General features: G+C 40.8%; 1 protein-coding gene across 9 annotated transcripts in view; it reads right to left on the bottom strand.

Annotated features, from left to right (window-relative positions):
• LOC121887251 (zeta-sarcoglycan) overlaps positions 1–22,899 on the bottom strand; it is a 368,949-nt gene that overhangs the window by 171,760 nt on the left and 174,290 nt on the right. The gene's annotated exons all lie outside the window — the stretch shown is intronic.

Raw genomic sequence — 22,899 nt, 5'->3', positions numbered from 1 at the left:
ATACAGAGGTTTAAGAAATCACAGGCTCTTCTTTCTTATCGCCACATTATTCGCAAGAATGTTTTTATGTTGGGATATTTCTTCAGGATACTCAGAGTCATCTGTTGCCTCTGTGTCTTACACTCATCCTTAATGATCTGAGCTTAAGCACCTTCTCCTGTTGTGCGTCCATTCAATTGAACTCTTTTCTGAGTGACAACTGAATGCCCAAATATAACATTTAACATTAGTCAAACTTTAATCATCTCAGTATATTAGAGATTATTGTCATTTTTTTCGGGTATACAGAAGGGCTGCCCCATAAAAGTGGCTGAGTTGATGCATCAGTCTGTAAATCCCTGAGTTGACTCGTGTTTTGTCAGTTGAATCACTGACTTTTTTTTTTTTGCCACGTCATTATACACAAAGTAACGCAGTGTGACAGCATGACAGGCTGAAAACTTTTACAGATTCTTATCTCTAAATGACCTAAATACATAACTGTGATGGAAACAGAGAGAGAGATGATGGAAATTGAGGACAGCACAATGCAGAAGGACTGTGTTTCCTGCTCCGGTGTTAAATGCAGAGACATGTTTAAACAGACATGTGCCAGCGTCTCCACCGTCTCCTCCTCTACCGTCAAGTGTGATTGACTCCTCAGCCGGCAGCGCTGTGAAGCCGGCGGGAGAGACGCTCCGTGCCGCGTTTGGATTTAATAACTCAACAAATACCAGGACACACACTTTTTATTTCTCCAACTGTGAGGAAATCTGATGTTTTCACATCCCAAACGATAAACAACAGCATTAAAACACAAGTCTTGCAGATGAAACATGGGACTGACGTAGCAGGGTGCTGAAATCATTTCTGCAGAATTGTTTTGCTTTTTTAGAAATACCTTCACTATAGGTGCTTGCTATGTTGCACAGTGTGCTGTTCATGACTTTTCATTGCTTGAATTGTCAACTCTCCACATCTTAGTCCCTAATGTATTCGCATCTCTGTTGCTAGGCAGTCATCGCTGTGATGTTTCTGCACTGCACTTTCCTAAGATCACCTGTCAATCAAACAGTGAGACTTGTACTGATATTATAGGCAGCACTGAATATGGTAGCATTAGCTATATATATATATATATATATATATATATATATACTGTATATTCTATATATACACAAATAAAAACAGTTGAAACACTGTGAGGGGGCAGGTGTGCATATCTGTGACGGACAACACAACAAGGGCTTTCATGTTGAATACTTATACATGCAACAAACTGTCAGTGTTGCTATGCATGTACATTTGTCTTTTGTGTGTGTGTGTGTGTGTGTGTGTGTGTGTGTGTGTGTGTGCGTGTGTGTGCGTGTGTGTGTGAGTGTGTGTTTGTGCCAGTGTGATAAAACAGTAAGCCAACCGAATTGGGAGAGCTCTGTGTTGGCTGTAGGTTGTTGGTTTGGACAGCCAGCCATCCCTCCCCGTCACTGTGGGCACTCAGGTGTTCAGCCGGTGGATGGATCACACACACACATACACACACACACAGTACAAGAAACCAAAACACGCATGCACACACAAAGAATATGTATATATATATATATATAAATATATTTAAAAATCCACCACACAAACAAGCAAACACACATGTGGACAGATCACAAAAATCACACTGCAGCTACACGCACCAGCAAACACACAGGAACATAGGCAACATAAACAATGTGCACACACCTGAACACACACACGGACACATGCACAAACACTGCTTCTGTGCAGTGGGGCGTTCACTATTCCAACAGATTTACAACCTTGTGCTGCAGGCCTAGTGTAAAAAGAGAAGACTTACACAGACAACTCTGGCTCTCCCTCTCTCTCTTACACACACACACACACACACACACGTATATAACTAAGCCAAAAGCACAACAGCTGTCGCCATATAAACAACCTGCGACAGACAGAAAGAAAGAAAGAAAGGATGGCGGCACTAAAGAGAAGGACAGGGATGCAACAAGGGAAGGAATGAAAAAAGGAAAGAGAGGTATGCTAGAGAAAAGTCTGTATATAACGCATAGTATAACATTTTGGGGTTTTTATTGGGCATTATGGCCTTCATGTCAGAGTGACCTTCAGCATGATATCTCATATTACTTCGACCTCCAAAAATTGATATTTTATATATAGATTTTTCTTTTTTTTTTTTAAATAAAATACAGTATCCAACTGCTGGAAAGAGATATGTATCATTCTACCTTTCATCAAAACAAGTATTCCTTGCTAAATCACAGATGTGCATACGTTTCATCAACTGCTTGGTGAAAGATTGTTTTCATGTTTAAAGGAAACCAAGTTGACTGTTGGTCGGAGGTGGAAAGAAAACCCCATTCTTCAGTTTTGAAGACAAGCACCCTGCAAACCACTTGGGTTTCATGCTTTGGCACCAAACTAAAACATAGCCATTTGAACAAACAAGTTGCGATGCTGTTTTTCTGGAGAGTACAGTCTCCTTTTATTGGTTCGTTTTCCTGTTCATTTGATGTGAGTGTTTGTTGAAACTCCACTTTGGTGCTGAAGGGGCTGCATTCTAATATCCTCTCTATTTATAGAGGCTCCAGAGTGAAAAGTTGTTCTCATTTGTCTCTGTCTAGATTTATCTCCATCCAATGATGTCTTTCCTTTTTTCAGGACCCATGAGACTCATTAGTGGATGATGGAAATGGAGAGGGGAACAGAGAGAGACCAGACAGGAGAGAGACTGAATATACAGTAAAGGGAAGAAGAACATAAAGCTACAGAAAATAAATATCCTGATGTTGTTGAAGTTCTGGTCAGTCTGGAAGTTTCCCCACTTTGGACTGGCATTACCAGTTGAATGCTGCTAGTAGTATTTGCTGTTGCAGGTATTTGAAGAACAAATGAGTTTTTAGAACTGCTTAGTTGCTCAAAATTGGTTGAAAATTCTTGGTTGAAAACTGCAATCTTTTTGCCACTTTTCCACAACAGACTTAAGTGTCTCTTTGCACTCTTTGAGTGCCCATACCTACTCTGAGAAGGAAAAGGCTGGCAAAAAGCACAACAGGTTGAGAATAGAGCAGTGTTTCAGAAGCAGAGTAGGTATCTTATATAAGGCTAAGCAAGAGAAAAAAAACATACTCCTCTCATCTAAGTGAGCTTGAGGTACCCAAACACTCATCATCTTATTCAAAAGCACACTTTAGTCTTAAATATTTGAAAGGATAGAAAGTACTTTTGTCTGCCTGTCAAAATAATGATGTCACCACAAGTAAAACAATTCAAAGCTCACACCCTATGTGCTGCAGTTTCTGCACTCACCTGCCAGTAAATTATTAAGGGATGACAGTTTTGTAATGCTAGCAGGAACAAAGTGAGACTGATAGCTGGATGCAGCAACTACAGTACCTGGATGGGCTGTGGCTATGAATTCTAGTTTAGGAGGCCTGACATTTATCATGCTTCTCTCTTGTTCATTTGTATCTGGTAAAGACTCAGGGATTTCCTCACAAGCTATTCATCACGACGCAACATGACATTTAGACTGCTGAACATTCATATGAATAAATTTGTCTATGAGTATCTGATTCTATTTCTGTAACCACCTCAGAGTTGAGTCATGAACACTTGATGTTACAAAACAATACTTAATATTTGAATCTGGCTTTAAGTTTGAGTAAAATAAGCAATGAATATGTTAACACTTTGGGCAACTTTGTTTTCACACAGCCCAACACAGCCCTCCCATTCATTTGAATGGGGGCAGTGTGTTCACGCAGCAGGGGTGCCACTGCATTAGGCTCAGCAAAAAAACACAGTGGTCATCCAGTAAAAAGTTGAACCGGGCTCAGCTTTTGCCACGAGACAACCCAATGTCACCCGGCAAGGCAGTGCGTTGGCCAATCACATGCATACAAGCGCACTTTCCTGATGGATTACTTTATAAAGTGAACGCTGTATTCGACTGGTAACCTCACGATAATCGCAACAAAAGATAAAACAGTTGCCACTGTGATAACTTTCCTGTTTGTGAGTATTATGAACCGCTTTGCAATGTTTTGGCTTCTTCTAAGTCTTTAAATGCAATTAATCTGTAACTCTAACTTCCTGTATTTCATTGTCTCACCGCTACCTCAAACAACCCCCCACCAACCACAGCACCCTTGTACTGTTTTAACGCAGGGCAGTCTTCAGTCTGAACATGGCCTAATCCAGTGTTGTGCTGGCTCGCAGCAGTATTTCAGCACCACGGACAGCTCTGTAGCCTGCACTGTGATGGGTAACGAGGAGCTCTCCATAGTGCTGAAACAGCATCTAATATACACTCTAATATTGGAAGGGTCTGGCTGTTAACACTTGAACACCTGTTCACAAAGTGACAGATCTGTGCCAACAAAACTTTATATACTTCTTTAGTTGCTCAGTACTCTACTGCTGTCAGCCCTGTGTTGAATAGCAGCTATGGCCACATCGAGTCTCCTGTTGCTACTGGTACCTTCTAATTCAGACATACATTACGTATATAAGCATAAAACAACACAGTGGCAGTAGTGTATCTGCACAGTATCCACACAGTCACACACATATGTTTGTGAACACATACAGTGCAGCGTGAATAACTGTGCAGTGTTAGTCTGTCAGTCATTATGTGTGAGTCTTTGTGAGTAAGATTGTCAAAGTAATTTTGCCATTCAGTGCTGCCTAAATAGATGTAGAACCTTCCTGGGGTTAGAGGTTTCTCTGTCTCCTCTCTTTCTTTTCTGTTTCTCCCTCTTTCATCATGATGTTTGCTTGTCTCTCACCCCTTGAATTCCGTTTAAGCCCCATTCTTGTTCTTCCAATATTGCTGATTTCTTTTTCTCAGGCTCCCTCCCTCCTTTTCCTTCTCTCTGGCATTCTGCCTCCCGCTGAGTCAGTATCTGTCAATCAAAAAGCTGCCACTGTTAAACACCGCCAACAACAACAACAACAACAACAACAACAACAGGCTTAAGCTCGGGTTTTTCCTCCTCCTGAAGAGACAGATAGAAAGCGTCATGGAAAGAGAGTTTGCTGGCAGTGCAGTCTGCTTTTACGGCTCTTTGAAACTAACACAAGACGCTGATGAGTGAGGATGCTGTTTCCTGGTGTGGCTTGTAGCGTGGTATCGCTTCAAATAACACAACATAAAGCTGAAGAGAGAAGTAACAGGAGCGCTACTGGTGTCTCTTAAACCTCCCTCGCTCATGGAAGGCAGTAGTAATCAAGGAGAGCCAAAAAAAAAGCATAAATGACCAAAAAAAAAAAAAACAGTCATAAAAAATCCAGGTCCAAGCACTCAAGGTGGGTTTGAAAAACAAAAGGTCTTTATTTCAGTCATTAGAGACCTTCATGCTGTACATAGTGGGTGTCGTTCAGAAAAAGGAATATTTCAGTTTTGCACAATTCTGCAATTAAACATCAAGTCTGGTTTCATGATATGATTGGAAGTGTGCATTCTCAGTTGTGTGCATATAATTAGTCAAAATTACCGTAAATAGGAAAATAGGAAAATAGGAAGTGTATTAACCTTCATTATCACTGTAGGACTTCAGTTATCACTGATTAACATAATGGCACCTCCTATGAAAGGCCGCAGGCGATGGAAACCACTCAATAATGGTCCAGACAAAGAACAGCTTTCAAGGAACCGAGATGATCATTTCAGACAAAAAATAATAATTTTATCTCAAGTGTTGACGTACGCCACCATCTACTCTCTGTCTCTTCATTAAAGACATGTAACCTGCCCAGAGGTTTCCTCAAGAAATCCTCAAAATACAGGCCTCCTTTATGTAAACTATGCAACCCACTTCCAGCCACCGAAACACGTCAGCCCACATCTTCACTGCCACACACCGTCAACTCTTGTATTGGCAGGCAGAAGTCTTCACTCTGTAAACAAAGCTATTAATGTGGTGACACTGTTTCAGCGAGGAACGCCATACTTCAAGCTACAGATCAGGAACACGACGATCAGCAGGAAGGTCAGAAATAAGAGTGAGAACAGAAATTATACTGTGGGGCTTGTGTGCGTGTGTGGTGTGATACAGTAGAAAAGATAAGAGCTGTGACTTTGAGAGAAGGACAGGAAAACAACTGTTTCTTACACCTACTGTGTTATTTCTTAGAGGGGGTACAACACTAGTATAGACGACTGTGTGTGTGTGTGTGTGTGTGTATGAGATAGTGATACTTCAGAGAGGGAAACACAGGGAGGAATCACATGGAAAAGGGGGGGAGAAAGACGATTTCCAAGGGCAGGCACGATGTGAAAGATGTGATGGACGCCTGCTGTAAGTGCGTCACATGCTTGTGTGTGTGTGTGTGTGTGTGTGTGTGTGTGTGTGTGTGTGTGTGTGTGTGTGTGAGTAAATCTTTCGTGGTGACAGAATCAGCACACACACTTTATGACCCTGCTCAGTGAGCTGGCCTCCTCCATCATCACCACCTCCCCAGCACACATTAATACACACACACACACACACACACACACACACACACACACACACACACACACACACCACATGTACTCTTATAGCATGTGTATGTGTCTCCCTTTCCTTCTCTTTCTCTGTCACACACAGCTGTTATTTACAGGATATTGTAATACAAAACAATGAACTTTGACTATTCTGTCATGTCTACAGTAACATAAATATACAATTCAAAGTTCTACTTTAACACAGCCAGTTCAAAGAAGTGTCTAGAAGTACTGGTGGTGTAGTGGTTAAAACACATCGCTGGTTTGATTCTAGTCGGGGGACTATTGTCGCGTGTCATAGTCCTCTATGTCCATGCATCCTCAAACCACATTTGAGGATGCATGGCATACATGAGTACCAGGGAGACATGACACACACAAGCAAACCACAGCACCAGTCAAAAGTTTGGACACACCTTCCCATTCCCTTGAATGAGAAAGTGTGTCCAAACTTTTGACTGATGCTGTAAATTTTTTGGTAACTTTTTTTTTTCCTTTGGTAACATTTAATTGTAATAAGAGTCTAATGAAATAATTACACCAAAAGTCAAGTTTTTGAAATATAAGTACAATTTGATGTCAGACTGTTCACACGCTATAGGGTTGAACATGTGTTCAGACTGACTGCTAAGCACATTTTAGAGTTGCGCAACTGTTTAGAAAACGATGCAAAGCTGTGAGCAAACCACTTGGACGCTAAGGAGTTACCATGGAGACTGTAAAACTCAATCCTAATACACTAAATTGTTAGCACATGGCCTCCAATGATAAAGTGTATGCTAAAATATTAGCAGGAAACACACTCAGCCCCCACTCTTCTTTACCTACACCTCTCCCTAACTCACTTCATCTTTCCCTCCTCCTCCGTTTACCTTTCTATCTCTGTTGCCATCACTCACACTGCTTGAATTTCTTTCTAACTCCTCTCCTAATTGAGTTGTGTGTTGTCAGCCCAGCAGCCCTACTCAAAGCCCCCTTTCATGGCTTTGACCAAAGAGTGTATACGTGAGTGATGTGTGTGATGTATGTCCAGCAGTCGCTCATGTCCAAGTCCCCCTATGGAACACACTCATACATCAACCTCCGAGCACTGCACGATATAATGGAATGAGGAGAGACCGGTTGACAAAGAGAGGATGAAAGAGAGGAAAAGTGGTGGGAGATAAGGAAATTAGTGATGGGGAGACAGCCAGTTCAATGCAAATGACTTGCGGTAAACACATCACCCTTTGTCTTTCTTTCTGCTATAATACCATTCCATCCCCAAAGCATCTCTCAGCCCCTCCAAAATGTTTTTACTTTAAAAAGGTCTACTTCAACCATTTCCCTTGCTCTATTCATCAAAGGATTCTGAACTCCTTATCCTCATTCATTTCTAAAAAGTGATTTTCATTGACTTTCGCCCGTCATTAGCAGACTTCCTCTCTTTTCTCTGAAGATAAACCTGTATGTCTTCTTCCTTCCTTACCCTGACAAAGAAATAAACACAAAAGTCTGCCTCGGTTGCATTGTGCTTATATTAGAGAAAAAATTCTCCTCAAATATAACCATGTTTTTCTTACTCATAGAACCTTTAGAATAATCTATACACGTGCTGTACACACTATTTATTGCCTGCACACCGCCTTGACACTTCTTCAGACAAAGCCGCCTGATGCCTCGATTGTGACTCATCCCCGTATTCTTCACACTTCTGTTTACCTTTTCAATCCTTTATTGACTTGCTTTTATAGTGGACCAACCCAGGAATATCAGTTAGATTCTCTCAGAAACATAATGTTGTTTCTAGGAATCTATCAGTGTGTATATAAGAGCGCACACACACACACACAATGACCTCTGACCTCAAGGTATAAAAGATGTCAAGAAAAACATGAACAAAAGTGAAAAAGTGTCCATTTAGGGACCTGACTGTTTTTAACTTTGCTGTCTGGTTTGTGATTGTAATCTTTAGAGAAGGAACTGGCTGAACAACAAAAATACAAGATAACTGTATTTTTGTCTTTTTGTGTTTGGACATTTGTATAATTGTTACTGATTGTGTGATGGATTGTCTACAACTGCTTCAACAAGTAACAGTGTTTAATGCTTTCTTTATGTCTCTGTGTGGTTCGATGACAAGAAATTTCCACGATGTGCTTCACTGAACTTACAACGCTTCTCATCTGGCTGTCACCTTGGCAACCTGAAGCTCACAGAGTCTGCCTTACCGTGCTCGGCACTCTTTGGAAAGTCCGCCTCATCATCAGCCCTCCGTCACTACAGAAACAGTAAGAAACTAACCGTCTTCCATGCATTCTGTCTGAGAGTTGATGCAAAGAGAAAGATTCTAAATGGGGTTTTTTTGGGTTTTTTTTTAATTTGGCTTTAGTTAGAACTATTTGCCCCCTCATTGCACTTAGACTTGTTTTTGATAACCCTCATTCATTCATTAATTCTATTTGTATGTATGTGTGCATGCTCATTTGCTCCCTATTCATCCCTATCCCTTGGTAGTTCAATCAATATCTTGATTTATTGCCATGGAGATGGAGATCCCTCTATCTGAGAGTTTGTGACTTTCAGATATAAGATTGTTTCATTTGCTGTGAAGGGTGGTACCCCATTTCCTATAAGTGCAAAATTTAAATCCTAAAAGTATTAATATCCCTACACTTCTGAAAATGATCTTTCTCACTCTCTTTAACTCAGGAATCCATTTAAAGGCTTTTTATTAGCTTTTAATGCCAGTTCAAATTAACGACCAGTTTACCTTCAAAATAAGCCTGCAAACATACTCAGTGTGTGCTGTGCAAATAGAAAATATTTCCTTCTAGAAGAGCAATGTACCAAATAAAAACAACACATTTAAAAGTAAAATGCAACATTTAACATTTTATTAACATAAAGACGCGCACAGTGTCTCCCGCATCCAAATACTTCAGGAGAACAAACATTTGCTCACTGTGCTTGTGTGCAGGTTTGAGGACCTGTTTAATTGTGTTTTTGTCTACAACACGTGTACACAGGTGCCCCCCCACACACACAAAGCACTTTATGTTCTGTCTTCTTCAAGGACATTCTGGCCATTATTGCTGTATTGGCTTTCAGCCAGTTTGACGTAAAGCTTTTTGTATTCCACTGGAATTTTCACACTGACAGTATAGGAACAGTACTTCAGGATAGAAGCACATGGACATTATAGACACACACATACTGATGAATGGCATTTCTGAAATTTCTATTGCTGAATTTACACATTACATGGGTTGCTAGGGTGTGTGTGTGTGTGTGTGTGTGTGTGTGTGTGTGTGTGTGTGTGTGTGTGGGTGTCAGCAAAGCAGTGAGGGCTGAGTTGCTGGTTTAAAAGCTGACATGGGACTATGGCCAGATGGATGGAAATAAATTAGCAAAACCAGAGGTCAGCTTGTGTGCAGAAAACTGAGTCATCTTATAATCATCACCTTATATATATATAGATATAAAGCTTTAACTATGTTAAAAGGTCAATAAGTAATTTCACTCACTGGTGCTAAAAGTACACAGGACAGTGTTCAACTTTAAAATGTCGAATAAATAAATGATGAGAACAGATATATATATATATATATATATATATATATATATATATATATATATATAAGTGCTTTATGTATATATAATACATAAACACATAAAGCCAATGGACTGAGCCAGATTCTTGTACAGCCTTATACACTGAGCGGTACAGTCTCCCATCAACCACTGCCTTTATCATCAGCCCTATTTTTTTTTAATATATATATATATATATATACATTTCATATAAGTTTTGCATCATATATTAGTAGAAAACTAGTCTTGGTCTCATTAAATTAAGATTTTCTCACCTTTGAGCATCAGTATCATTAGTGTATGCAGTGTTGTGTATGCATAGCTCAGTTTGTAATAAGTAGTTAGCAAGAAGCACCAGAACCAACTGATCAACCAGAGACACATTAACGAGCTTTGTTTCTAAGCCTCCTTACTGCAGTAAAAACAGTCTCTGAAACATCTCCAACCTCAAAAAAAAGAAAACAGACACACATTCTAACACACGCATACAAATACACCTGTTTCTAAAAAACAACAAACAGATCCCTCTCTCCCAGCGTGTAGCACTGACCTGTGCCTGCTGTTGCCGTGGTGACACCATATATTAATTAGTTTGCTCTTTGATTGGCTCGTTAAAGGACAAATCTAATGAGGTACTTGTAGATGAGAGAAGTGGAAGTGATGGAGCCGATCACACCTAACACAAACAAACTCACACCCCCCACCACACACACACACACACACACACATACACACACACACACATACACGCACACACGCACACACAGGGGTCACACATGCAACACTGATTTAACATCCCAGTCCAACAGTGTTGACCCTGAACATGGCCAAGGTGTTCCGGTTTCAGCTGTGGGGTCACAGCAGGCGCCCCAGGTGTGTATCTACAGCACGATCTGGCCCAGCCAGGCAACAGTTTAGCAATAATTAAACAGCAGCGGCTGGTTGAGGAAGATAGTGCACTGCACTGCATAAACAATGAGACCTGCTCTTGAAGAATTCCACAAACATTGACTTTTTGGGTTGTTATAGCCTGTGGATTTAAGAGCTTGAAGAGAGCATCAGCATTAAGGAAATTAAAGTTCATGATGCTATTGACCGCAGCTTCAAATATTTGTTTACAGTATACGCTGTAGACAACATGCAGAGAATGTGATCTAAAACAAAAAATATCACCGATTAGTGGACTAAGAGAATACGGCGAGAAACATGTCTGGATGATTTGCAAGGATTCGACTCCAATAAAAAGTATCAATCATCAGTTTTGTCTTTTACCTGCGGGTTTTGTGATTCTAATGTTTTTAATACAAAGTTGGAGATGAGAAAGTAGCCAAAGGTTAGGATCAATCTAAATTTCTTATGTGCGTATTTTCTCATCTTTTCTTTGTTCCTCATTTATTAATCATCCATCTCAACTCTGTCTTTGACATCCCAAAATAACAGAAATCCTACTTTTTTTCTTTTAGCTCATTCTCACATACACAGAAAAGCACATTCTCTGTGTGTCTAACAAATGCGTAACATAGATACATACACACAGCGATACATAGATACACAATGTGAATCCCCATCCTGCCCTTTGAGTATCAAAAAGCCTGGGGGGGATGCTCATTTCAACGAAAGGCTGTTGAATCTTACTAGTGTTTGACTTTTTCTCTCTTTCTCTAGCAGCCGGAGATACATGTTGGGATTTGGCAAAACTAAAAAAAAAAAACTAAAATTACCTCTGACATGGTTTTGTTCTCACTCAGCCTCCCACTGTGACAATGTGTGGTTTTTGTGTGGGCAGGTGTGAATACACTTTCTGTGTGCCAGCCATTGACCGGATACGCAGCTCCGGCATATGTGTGAGGCTACACAAATAGGTGTTTAAGGGTGTATTTGTACATCTTTGTGTACATGTATTTTGGCATGTGTGTGTGTGTGTGTGTGTGATGAGGTTGTGTCAATGTGTAGCGGCGTAATTATGTGTGTGCATGAGTGGTATGTCTGGCAGGGCTTACTGTCAGTTCTTTTAATTAAACTGGTCCCCAACTGTGAGGAGAAATAGAGAAGGAAGAAGAGAAAAGACACGAACAGTTGAGGATAAAAGACGAGGCGATGAGGAAATAGACACAAAGAGAGAAGAAGACAGAGAGAGGTGGGCAAAAAAAGGAGCTGAGACCTCCAGGAAGGTGAAAGAAAAACAGGGTGAAGGAAGGGGAACATGTAGTGGATGAACAAAAGGGGGAGCAAAGAAAGAGGGATGTATGGAGATAAAGATAAGAGTAGGCAAGAAAAGAAAGAAGAGGAATGGAGAAGAAGCTAAAGGAGCTAAAGAACTAGAAGAGAAACAAAAAAAAAAAAGAGGAGACTCCAGGACTGAAAAAAAAAGATGAAAGATGAGTATGAAGTTCAGCTCTACTCCACCACTGTCAGGGCAGAAAAAGTGCATGCATATGTGTGTGTGTGTATGTGTGTGTGACAGCCATGTGATCTAAGGTCTTCAATGTCACTACACTGCCTGTGCTGTGATAGCAACCCATTCATCATCCGAGCATCTGGTGCCCTTGCAACAACATACCCACACAAACACACACACACACATGCAATCACATGCACACACACACAAACTGCATCCTGAATTTGTTATCTTTGCCTCCTCACTAGCTCTGTGCCCTCTATCCATCCAACCTTTTACTTGTTGATCTTTTTTTTTTTCATATTCCTCTCACATTTTTATACTCTCCAGTCCCCCTTTTCTCCCTCAAAAAATCCCCTTCTGGCCCTCCTCTCCATCTCACCTGCCTGCCTTTCTGCAATCAATAATCTTATGATAGAGCACAACATGCATTATTACAAAAATACACTCTGACACAGATGCACACACACACACACACACACACACATACACACCCCTGACAGGCAGATACGACAGGAGAGAGTAATAATAACAATATTTCTTTGAAAAGCACTTTTCAAAAACCAAGTTTCAGTCAATTAGCAGCCACTACTTCAACACATCTTGAGACAATTCTCAAAACTGCATTCATTATGCTTTATTGCATGTGTTTTGAAAAAAAAAAAAAAAGAAGACTCAGTAATTATCAGGACTGGAGCGAACAGATGATGAATGGATTTTCTCCTGTGTGTAGGTCATTATGGTGCAGACCAAACAGCGGTCACGCAAATATTTTGAAGCACATGTCATAAACTGAGTGATTATCACTTCTAATTAAAATCTGTCCTTTTTTTTTAAGGTGAGTAAAAAACACAAGAGTGAACTCCTGAACCTGATGAAGCAGCCACACAAAACATTTCTTATTCCCATCAGTGTTTTGACCGGCTTTATAAAATGTTTATGAGATTAATTATTGAAATATGTTGGTCTATGGGTGATTAAGAATGCAGCTGTCCTACAATTTTAAAGACCTTTGAGTAGTACTGGTAGAATTGGGGTAATTACATGTTTTCAGTGTACAGTGTGGATGAAGATAGAAGCAACCTCATAGTTACACAGTTTAGCCAAACACACATTTATTCTGACAATATTAACTATAACCTACATTCTTCATATATATTATAAATCCATTATCATTTTGTTATCCTGTTCCATGCTGTATTTCTGTAGTCTGTCCGTCTTGGGGGAGGGGTCCCTCCTTTGTTGCCCTTCCTGAGGTTTCTTCCAGTTTTTTCTCCAGTTAAAGGGTTTTTATTATTATTCGAATTGAGGGTCTAAGGACAGAGGATGTTGTTTTGCTGTATAGACAGTAAAGCCCCCTGAGGCAAATTTGTCATTGTGATATTGGGCTATACAAATAAAACTGACTAGACTACTTGGGATCCGTGATAGTAATTATTTCAATCTCCATGTTGAGAAAAAAAAGTTGTTTTATCAACAGATTCATTATAATTTTCATTTATATTTAGTTTAGACAGAAAAAGACAGCACATGCTTGATTGTGAAAATAAATAAAAATACGTGAGGTGAGAGCTGTTTTCTTTCTGACAGGTACGGTGGGTGGGGTCTGCTCGGGGCTGCTTCTGTGTCAGCAACATACACTCCTCACACAGGACGGGGTTTTTTTTATTGATTATATTTATTATTCCGCCAGTTGTCACCGCTCCAAGTGAAGAAAATCTCTCCACGACGACACCAATTTTCCCAAACAAGCCAAACACACTCCCAACAAACAAACCTCCAAACTAACTTCAGCAGGGAAGCTGACAACAAATAAGGAAAATAACAACACCAAAAACTCCATCTAGAAGCAGGTTGCTGCACCACGCAGGCTGATCCGCAGTGGTGACACTTTTTTTTTTTCATGTCTGTGACATATTCTACAGATATAGACATTGATACTATAGTGAAAGGTGTAATGTTGCTGGTATGATGTCAGTATGACCATCAACAGATCTGTTTCACTGAATCAAATCTCTAGATGACGCGCTGCTGCAGCCACATGTCTCATGTGGGCCGGGTGGCTGCCCTAATCTGTCAACATGGGTGACTGGGCTGCAGGCGTGATGTCACAGCCACACACGTGCAACATTTACATCACGCACTCAGTGGCACAGACGGTAACGTACATTAAAACTAAATGATATGAACACAGCAGAGACTCATCGTCGACTGGTGACGTTACAGCGCGTTGGCCACTGTGGCTGGTAGGGTTAGCAAGCCACTTCACAAATTCACCAGCATTTGGCCGCTCACTGGTGCTAATTTCTATCCCTGTGACTTGCAGTTACACAGTTCTGGGACATCCATTTAGCACTTAGTGAGTACATGTTTTACAGAAAACTAAATCATACAAATGGGTATCTAGTAGGTAGCTGTCACATTATTGCGTTTAAGAACTGGGAACACAAAATTAATTCAAATCCTTTTTTGTTTTTTTCATTAGAAGATATTAAATAAATAGACAGTGTTTAACAGATCCAGTCTGCCAGCTCTACTGTTAAGAAGACAGTGTCATGGAAGTAATGTCTTCATGAGTAAATTCACTGGTTACAAAGCTCTTAAGTCACTACAAGATGTAACGGTGCCTCATTGTGTCGACGCAGCTGTAACAATTACATCTGTTATGATTGCGTTCATATCGAGGTTCTTTCATGTTCATGTTATTTTAATGAAAACAAATCATTGCTGTGCATTCATGAGTCGGTGCATGTGTCCTTTCATGTATTATTCAGTCAGATTGTGTTTGCATGTATTTGTAAGTCCAAATGAAAACTCACAAAGAGCTGGTAAAGACTTACAACATACAGTATACGTAACCACAAGCGAACATACACACACACACACCACCATGATTGAGTACTGAGAGGGCTACTGGCACCACAGCAGAGAGCGGGAAAGAACAGCAGAGAAACCAAAGGGAGAGGAGGAGTGATCTATTGTCCTTAGAAGGGACATTTATCACCCAACCTACAACCACACAAACATGAACACAAAACCAAACTCCCACAAAGATGTTGTAGATATTACATGGAAGACAGTTCAACTATCAATGTGAAGAGAGCCAGACAGTGAAGAAGGTAGTGACATCACTGTTCAGAAATAAAAATTTATTTTTTTTTTAATATATTTTTAAAAGACAAAAAAAATCTTTAAAGATATAGCAAAAATGTCACTTTAGTCTCCAAGCTTCTGAAGGGTTCAGGTTCACATGGCTGTACATGTTTGACTGACAGCTAGTGCTAGCAAGTTGGAGAGTTTGAGTTGCCTCAGTATACCCTTGTCCGGATTTCTAAATGTATCGAGTATTTCAAGTTTTGCAGTACTGGGTGTTGCCCACCTCTCAGGTGGAAACCCAAGCGGCAACCTCCGGGGCTGAAAAATGAAGCCAACGCGGAAGTGCCAAAAACTGCAGTTCCTTGAATGGCCACTTGAGGCTCCAAAGGTGAGTCAATCCCCATAGACCCCCATGTTAAAATGCCCAACTTTACAGCAGAAATAAACATGTTTACAGCCTGGTACAAAAAACGGTTTTGGTCTCTATAGCTAACTTCCCCTTTCATGACAACTGTACGGGGATGAATTTGTTTATAACATTTAAATTTTACTAAACCATAAAGTTATGCATAATGAAGGACATGGCTGCTTTGAGTGACAGGTCCGCCAGCCGCTAGGTGCCTTGTTTCAGCCATTCGGCCCGCCTCTTTGCCCATTTTGGATTGGCCAGGCGTTACGCAGAGTCACGCACTGCCAAGATGGCGACGGCCGGAGCGGCTCACTTTGAGCTTCAAAACCGCTCTTCAGAAACCAACGAGTAAAAACATGGTCAATACATCCATATTTTTATACAGTCAATGTGGTAACTATGCTCTACAAGGCAAGGGACAGACATTGATGTTAGCAGCCTTATTTTAATAAAACACACAGTTTTGTATTTAAACTGTCCAATCTTTACATTTTCAGGTATGTTTTTAAACTCTTTCAAGTGCTACAGCTAACTATCTGACTTGCTTTTTTCCCTGGTGGACATTTCTTTACCTGCCAAGTCTACATTCCAAGATGCAGGGAAATGTTTGAAAAATGCTAGAAAAATGTTTGCTGTCATGCTGATGATAAAAAAAAAAGTGATGATTAAAGCTTTGTGCAAACACAGTGGGGAAATAAAATGGTTTGACTGGCTGTAAGCACACAAGTCCATTTATGTAGATGAATACCAAATACCAAATAAAGTTTAATATATTTATAAGTAATAAGTCATTTATAAGTAATATCAATGTTAAGTGTTACATAAAATATGCCCCATTATAATAAATGCTGTGTGTAATGATTAGGTATGTTTAGTAAGTATGTTGGCCAAATGTAGCATGACAAGCTCCACATGATCCCTTTGTGAATGGACAGGTTTACTTAAAGCTTCATAACATGCGCAGCTCGGCAGCATGCAGCCAAAGGGCCGTAATCATCAAAGTTATTGGCTTAATTAACATGTGTGAGACGACTGTGATGAAAATCATTTCTCTTCCAGCCCGCGAGATCACTGAAGGGCCGAACTAATTCTGAAGAGTCTGAGTATGCAAGGCGATATCAAACATTTTGCATTCATTGTATGAATCCTCATCATCAGTCACTGTCAACATCTCTTTTTGGTGATGAAAGTCAAGAATTGATCTGTGTTTTCATTGTGCTGGAAGACAGGAGTTCATAATCCCCAATATTAATAAACACGGCCCCATGAAAGAGGTGCTGCCTAAATAAACTGTATGTGAGATGTTACACCGAGCTGAGTTTCATTCAATGAGCAGTACACTTAATGCTCAACATAATTAACTACTGGGTTGTGTTGCTATCGCTGTAGTCCAGCTCTGCTTGGAGACACCTGACTAAACAGAAATACACTCATATAATTACACACAAAAATCTTTCTTGGCTGTGAATAGCAAAGATAATGTCCAGTCCCACTGCCCCAGTGCCCTGCTCCACATAAACATTGTAATTAATGAGGCCAAACATGGCACTATTGTCTTGGTGTCATTTTGCCTATAAAAAACTTGAAACTCTCTTAACTCATAATTAAATATTAGTTTGCAGACAAAATGGCTGTTTTCCAAATAGTGCAGCATGCTGGAGAACAGCAGTGTTTCCCCTGTAATTATACAGGGCTGGAGGGCTGCCAGGCCAACGAGAACCCCCGCAAGGCCAAAAAAAAAATTGTTTTTAATGCCAAAAATAACGCCAAATAGCCATTCATTCGGAAATCAACAATCATTTGCATTTGGGAGCCTCTGTGCAGCACTGTTCTGAAATGTGAGTCAAACTCTGTGTCGTTGGCTGGGAAACTCTTGATAGCGTAGCTCCTTTGATAGGGCAGTGTGTAATGTGTGTGCGTAGCAAGTGCGAGAGAGAGCGAACGGCTGAAAAGTGATGGTGAATGCGAGCGGAGCAGAGGAAAAGGTTTGCAGTAAATTGTCAGTCTGGCAGTAAATGTACAGTACAAGCTACAGTGTGTCAAGACCAAGAAAAGTCTTGTCTGTTGATTTCCCAACTGCTGGAAAAGTGAAGGTGGTTAGCCCTGAAGTTAGCAACAATCGATAGACCTTATCTGACCAGGCTCACTTAAGGTGGACTGACCTTGAAGGCAGACCAGCTATCCTCATTTTAGTGTCAATCTCAGCTGCTCCTAAACAGAGAATGGAAAAATGTTGCTGAATCTCTCCCGAGTTTTGCTCAGCACACCCCCCACACTCTCCTAAGCTGCCACCCCAAAGCAGTCAACCTAGGGGAAACTCTGGACAATGTCCAGCCCATTATAGCTGGTCTCTCTCTTAGCATGGCAGACGAATGGTCACAATATATCATAAATAAATATCCATGTCTTGCAGTGCAAAACAATAAGCAGAGCTTTGAAAGATGTGAGAATATAAAATACAGGCAGGGAGGTGAAAGGATGAGGGCTGGATCAGGACAGAAATGTAGAATGCATGGCAAACAAACACTCACATACACGGTAGTCCAATGTTCCAGCTCATTTCAGCACAGCATCATCCAACAACAGAGAAGCTTCAGAAGTGTGTGGTCTCACACTGGTTTCACAGCCACAGGAGACAAAATAAAAAAGCCAATTTTCTTGCAACGATGGCCCAAAACACAAACTTTTCTCTGTGTACGAGGGAGGAAGAGACAGCCAGGCCATTTTCAAAGCAATGACCTCTTACCAGGTCAGAGGATACCAGTGTTTCCCTAATATTCTTTCAACAGCGGCGCAGCACCGTTGCTAAATGAAGAACGCCACTGCTGAAATTTCACATTGTACATAACAATCACAACGGACACAAACCAGGCACACGTCTCGTCTTCTCCACTTTGAGCAGCTGACTGGAGCTAGTAATGAGCCAATGGAATTGGTGTCATTTCTGGACTTGCTGCAGCCTCCTCTCTGTCCTCTGCTCTCTGTGTCGGTGTTTGACCGAGTGCAAGAGTGCGAGAGTGCCCACAGTCCCATCCACCACCGGCGTGTTTTACACAACCACAGCGTGCTAGTTAAGCTAATGGCAAATTGTTATGAACAAGCTAAACACAAAGCTGTCTGTATGTAGCCTAAATGTTTATCTTAGTTTGCTATGTATCTTAACATTTGGCAGATTCTTGTAAACATAGCTACTGGTTGAAACGTCAGTCCCTTCTCTCCCTGCCAGCGGTACCTGCATGCAGTTAATCCACATCAGCAGCAGAGAGAGGTGGTCAGAGGACAGGATAGCGACTGATGTCTGTGTTCTTTATTCTTTCTAACCTTCACGCAGTGTTTTGATGTTACAAATATTATTTATTTTATTGACATTTTAGATTTGTTTCCAGTGAGATATTGAGTTTATTGTGACTTTGCTGATGTAAACACTACCGTTGCTGTTCTAGAAACAATACTCAGTTTTAAAATTTAAATCTATTCTAATCATGGTGTAAATTAGGATTACTTTGAGACATAGTGCTTACTTCATCAACTAGCATATTTGTTTCGCTTTTCTTCTTGGTCTAGTGTGTACTGTGAAAAACTACAACCTGTAACCTAATAATGGTCCTAAATGATGTGAAAATGCATAGTTTTTAGTCAAATAACATCAAATTTTCTTGGGGGAGAACCCAAACATTTATTACAACTACAGCTATCTGAGCCTCCAGAGTCCTTCTGGTGTCAAACATTACCGGTAAATTATCACACACATGTCTCAATGAACATGAACAACTCTGAGGTAGTTTTAAGCTGTTCCACTGCCGCTGTGTGCAAATATGGATCCCGGCGTTGTTGGCTCTGCACACACACAAAAGCAGCGCTGCTGAAAAGAGTCCTAGGTGAAACACTGGAGACACGCATGGTCCATCAGCTCTAATTTGACTCTAGTGTTTTTCATGTATGTATACAATTTGGATGCTTTCATCCAAATAAATTTCATGAGTGCCTACATTTTCAGCAAGGGTGCCTTCAGTGGAGATTGCGACTCCAACCCTGGCAGTGTAAGCATCATTACGGCTACAGGCTTTTGTGAGTATATGTGTTATTGCTTGGTTACATTCATTTTGTGTATTTTGACACATCACTGAAGCTGCCATATGTGTGTATTTATGTTATCTCATATTTTCGTTCCTGGCTAGAAAACAGTTGGCCACCACTCTCTCCCTCAGTATGAATTCACTTTCTGTCTTACTGTGACTGTCTCTCATCCTCTTTAACAGCTTCATTCCATCTTGGTCATTATTTCAATTTTAACCAAACCTATCTACCATCTACAAGTGTGACAGCTCAGGGGTCGATTATTTGAAACTAATCTCAGCCCACTTTCAGTGCCTTGTTATAGATACAATATGGTCTTGGCCTTATGTGGATATTGGGTTTTTTTTATAGTTTTGTTTGTGCTGTCAAAGACAGTTCAGTTCTGCTCTGAGAATTGCTTCAGTTGCGTCATTTTGTGTCATTGGTACAGTATCGGTTGCCATGTTACAATTACATTTTCAGTTTTATGAGTAGCTTGTCTCAGGGCTGCTTTCCTACATTATTAAATGTTATTTTTTGGTCTGTCACCTATAGGGGGGGGGGGGGTCCTTATCACTCACAGTTACATTATAAGTGAAAACTTTCATTGCTGCTAATGTCATTTGTAACCAGTATTCCATTTCAAATCGTTCAGTTGACTTTGGAGTTTTGAAAGCTCAGTTTTAAGAGCAGATATACTGTTTTTATATATTGTTGAAGATACAAACTAAATACTTTCCAATATGAATGGAGATAAGGCTTAATATTCCTGTTCAGTGTTACAGCATCTTCACTGGTGACTAATAGGAGAAACTGCTGGTTGGCAGCTGACTCAACAACATGATGACACTAACTCTTGCTTGTAACTGCTACCATGTAATCATGACAAAAGACAGAAAAAAAAGTCATTGTGCTCAATTAGCGACCAAGTTCCAAGCTTCTATATGTTGATTTTCATATCTGATATAAACTATGTGAAGATGCATTCATCAATTTTAAAATCTTACCGTACAAAGGGAAGTAAGAAAAGTGTCATTTGAGGCATTTAAATGATGTTTCAACAAAACAAATAACTTCATTACAGCTTGGTCTTTCAAGAGTAACACACAAGTCCTAGGTGTCGCCAAATGGAAATGTGATCTTTGATTCATTTGCCTGCTCTCTCTTTTTCAGCCATCCCTCCTCTCTCTCTCTCTCTCTCTCTCTCTCTCTCTCTCTCTTTCCATCTCTAATTAGAAAAAAGACCCAAAGCTTGGCACAGAGGAGAGGAGGTAGAGCTGCAGGGGTCGCAGCTGGTACCCTGGATGAGGACCTGGCACAGGACAAAAAAAAAAAAAGAAAAGAGAAAAGAAGAGATTGAGAAAGAACGGAAAATAGGAGATGGACAGATGGGGGGCAAAATGAAATAGAGGGCTAGAGGGAGGGAGAGAAAGGGATAATGATGATGAGACTTCAGCTGGGCAGAATAGAGCTACTGGCTAGATAGAAGTGAAACTGATTGGGCTGAGAGAGTTATGGAGGGTGAAAAGAGGGAGTGAGAAAGAGAGATGGATAGAAGGAATGGGCAGCAGATGGATACACCCCTGTTACTCTCTGCTAACCACTCGTTTTTCATCAAAGAGGGATTCTTAGGCATAAAAGAGGGGCAGAGATGGACAAAAGAAAGGAAGCAGGAGGTGAGGATTTTGCTCCACTCTTTCATTCAGATTTTGTTGGAACCATTGGGAGCCTTTCTCCTTTCTTAACCCAGACATCCACGATATGTTCTTCCTTTCTGTTTTTCCAAGTCTTTAAAAGATGGGGTTACACTTTTGAGATCTGTTCCTCAGATTAGAGTCTTTGTCTGACCAAATAAATTGTATCGTTACTGAAAAACTGCATTAATTGATTTTTTTTAAGCCACTTGGGGGCAGTAGAACAAACTGACACCACGAACACAACAGTGACATATAAAGTCATTTTGACGATTTCAGCCGTTTTAAACTGAAACCAAAAGCGTTAGTCCCTTCAGAAAATGTCCCGAAACAACATGAGTTGATGCTAAATAAGTTGATGCCAGGAACAAAGGTGGAAATAGTGTGAAAAGCAGCACTGTTTAAAAAGTTACAATGACTTTAACATTACTTTCATGGGATCACGAGTATTCATCCAAGTTCTTGTTGCATTCACTCCAAGTAAAAAAGTGAAGAACACCGTTTAACGTCCTGTGTAGCAGACGGTTCTTCTAAGGCGAGACCTTGCCTCTCCACACTTAAGTCTCCCTCTGCCTCCCTCCAAACCCTCCACACGCACACACACACACACACACACACACATCCTCTCCTATCAGATGTATGTAGTTGGCAGTCCTCCTGGACATCTGTCTTTCTGTGGTCAAAATGTGCCAGACTGAACCAGCTCAGCCCAGCCCAGGGTCAGCAACATACAATACATCACAAACCTCTCTCTATCGCTCTCTCTCTCTGTGCTCCATCAGCCCTCGCTCTCCCTCCATCTGTCTTTTCCAGCCGCTGTTGTCTCCTCCTTTTTGTATCTCTGCCTACAAATGCAACCCGGCTCAGGGTCAGCTGAGCTCTGCATTGCATCTTCTCCTCTCAGCCTCTGTCTCTCTGACTCCCATTTCCGCACCTCCCTCCCTCCCACCCCCTTTTTCTTTACATTGCACCTCTATCCCTTTCAGTTTGCCATGTGTTTCTCGCCCTCTTGTTCCTTCTGTCACTCTACCTGTATCGGCCTCCCTCTCGCCTTCTCTTGCTTTACGCCATCTCTCTCTTCCTCTCCTTCTGTTCCGTCTACTCGCCAGCAGAACCCCAGGGTTAAAACATGCTGGCATCCACTAGTCTGGCAGGTGTGTGTATGTGTGTGTGTGTGTGT

This window comes from Thunnus maccoyii, chromosome 2 (genome assembly GCF_910596095.1).
Source record: "Thunnus maccoyii chromosome 2, fThuMac1.1, whole genome shotgun sequence".
NCBI classification, from domain to species: Eukaryota; Metazoa; Chordata; class Actinopteri; order Scombriformes; family Scombridae; genus Thunnus; species Thunnus maccoyii.
Note: the sequence above shows the minus strand (reverse complement) of the source record. Positions and strands in the feature narration are given on the sequence as shown.